Source organism: Argiope bruennichi, chromosome 5 (assembly GCF_947563725.1).
Source record: "Argiope bruennichi chromosome 5, qqArgBrue1.1, whole genome shotgun sequence".
NCBI lineage: Eukaryota > Metazoa > Arthropoda > Arachnida > Araneae > Araneidae > Argiope > Argiope bruennichi.
Genome location: NC_079155.1, coordinates 99,755,031 through 99,758,197, shown reverse-complemented (window position 1 = coordinate 99,758,197; position 3,167 = coordinate 99,755,031).

Sequence of the window (3,167 nt, the reverse complement as noted above, 5' to 3'; positions counted from 1 at the left end):
TTCTTCAGGATTTCTGTCCGTTTTATTGATGTTTCAATATCCGGCAGAATAATCCGGATATATGAAAAGAGCAGTCTATCTAAATAATTGATGTTAAGAAAACAATTATGATAAAAATAAATGATGTACATTTGTATTTTTATTTATTGTAAAAAAATTGTTAGTTTAACAAAACTGTTAACTGTTTAACAAAATTTTAAATCGTTTTGAGAAACTTATTAACACTTTGAACGAAAGCATAATAAAATTTCAAAGATTATTATGTAATAAAAAATGTATTTATTTTTTAAAAATTAAGAACAGGCTTTTATTAGATTTCTAAATAATAAGAAATTATTTAATTTTTTTAAAAACATTTTTAACAATGAGATCAATTGTTTCTCAAATTTGCTTTGGTATATATAAAAATACAATGTGATATATATGGAAATATTAAATTTTTGTACTGTCATCGAGAATATACAAAACTGCAAAACACTCAAGTACTCCAGAAAGTGGGTTAATATCAATTTAAAATTCATCTCAGTTTTAGAATTGTTAGAATATGCAAATGGTTGTAAAAATATAATTTATGGCGAAATATTATGCGGTAGCTGATTATCATCGATATGTGTTAAAGTTTTTGATACGAGATTTTTTAGTTATTTGATCGGAAATCGCATTCATAATAATATTTGTTTTATTATCATTGAATTATTTTATCAGAAAATCAATTAAAATTATCGCACCAGCATGATTATAAATAAATAATTATTAATAAAATATTAAAATTTAAGTATATCATATTTATATTTCTCATGATCTATTTAATTATGTTTTTCAAATTTTAGAATATCGTATTTCCCAAATATATTAACAAAAAAAAAAAAAAGTTTGCTTTAAAAACTGAGATTATTTTAAAATATCCTTTCGTCGGTAAGGAAAAATGTAAATATTACTAAATATATTGTGATTTGTTGAGACAGTAAATAACTTTTAAGAGCATTTTATATATCACCAAGTTTTATATTATGACGGAAATAAAACCTCCATGATTTAATCAAATTCATTTCTTTAAAAGTGTATACAGCATTCAACAACATTTTTGCGCCTTGAAATGAAAATCCTAAAATCTTTTATTAACTTTCTTTTTTGATTTCATGGCACATGATTTTGTATTTCCATTCTAGAAAATCTATAATATAAAGCAACCTTTGTCATTATCATTTTAGTTCTTAGCTATCAATTCGATGATACACTGAAAAGTTTCGGCTCCAAAAGCAATAAAATTCCCTGAAGAATATATTCTGTTTAAAAATATTAGAAGTTAAAAAGATTTTTGCTTGTTATTTATAGCCTTTTCAGATATTTTATTAGAGAAAAAGTGATGAAAATATATAAGCAAGGATTTACCACTTTCTATTTTACATGATTGATAGATTGATCCGAGTATAAAAATTGTTTGAGTAAACTTCTTACTGAATAATGTTTAGCAAATATGATTTAATTTCTAAAAATATCTAAAATAAAAAAAAAGATTTTTTTTTTTACGAACATTAGAATTTAAATAGAACCTGCTTGAAATGCGATGATACAAAAGCGAAAATTCTGTGCTGAGTACAGATTGAATTTGTTATAGAAAGATTTATGATGGACTAACATGTATACTATCCATAAAGACGGCATAGGCTTTGTATTAATTCTAATAAAATTCTTTACAATGTAGAAAAAAACTATGCCGTAAGCATTTTTTCCTCTAGATTTCCTTTCCATTTATTCATCCATTTTCATTTCCAAATTTTCTTGCTCTTTGAAAAATTTAACTTTATGAAAAATAAAAAGAAATAGCTTATTCGAGAATGAAATAGTTTCATTGATGACAAGTTGAAAAATTTAAAAATAGCTTCACTATTGAAATTTTAAAACTAATTTGTATTTTGTTTAAATGTTTTTCGATGATATCATTTATATCCAAAAGTGTCTATAATTTTGATTATTTTTTAAGATATGAAAATCAACGTTTAGAATATTAATGTTATTAATAAATATTTATAGAATACCAATGCAGGGGATTTAATTATGGCAATTAAAGAATGTTTTCATATCAAATTAGAGAAATTCATTAATTTTAATCTTAATGAACCTATTATAATATTTGAATAAACTGAAGGTGAACGCATTGCATTTTCTTTTAACGATATAAATTTATGATAAAAGAAGAAAAAAAAACTCTTTTCTGCTTTTGTGCTAAGTACTTCTATGACAAGAAGTTGACGGCAAGAAAAAAAAAATCTAAAAAAATAAAACAGAAAGAAGTAAAAGAATCTTCAAAACTGCATACTAAAATCGAAAGAAATGAAGAAAGACATTGTCTAGTCTTACATAATCCTCCCAAGACCAACTTAATAAATTACTGATCTTTTTTTTTTCTGTTTCTTAAAAACACTTACAAAACCATGCACTCGACCAAAAACTGAAAAAAATAATATCTATATAGTAACCCGAAACAACAAACAATTAACGAAATAGTTCTTTTTATTGTATTTTTTTAGAAGAGAATAATTAACAGACAAGAATACACCGATGAGGCACGTAGCACTTCCTAAAAAAAAACAAGTCCAGAGATATTCTTTTAAATAAAACAGACTGCTTAAACTTATATAACTAATGAGTCTAATTTACGTTTTCAGGAGCTCTGTCTTAGTATTTCGATGTAATGAGATAAAGGATAAGGGAAAAGAGGGTGGATAAAAAAAAAAAATAAGATTCGAATAGTGAGGCCTTAAGTGCACAAATCGAAGAATTTCCAGAATCGGCTTAAGATTTTATTTATGTGTCTATAGAACCGAATTGTAAGCGCTAGGGAAATTACTTTTCTTTTTGGAAATTAAGATATTTTTCCTTTAACTCACGTATCTAATCAATGTTGTTTTTAAAGACGCGAAACAGAATTCTTTCAGCCTAGGTACCAAACCGAATTAAGAACAGCATGTACGTAATTATGTTAATTAGTCCGCAGGATTCTATTACTGATGTATTCTAATTGGGTCTTGAAGCAAATGAAGAAGAGATTTTGAGTGTTTTCTTGAAACTCGTGTCGACGAAAATGTGTAACTGGGTTGGAATTATAATTCAATAGTTAGTTGAATTTGCATTTCATAGATAATGACTTTAAGTGAGTTATATGG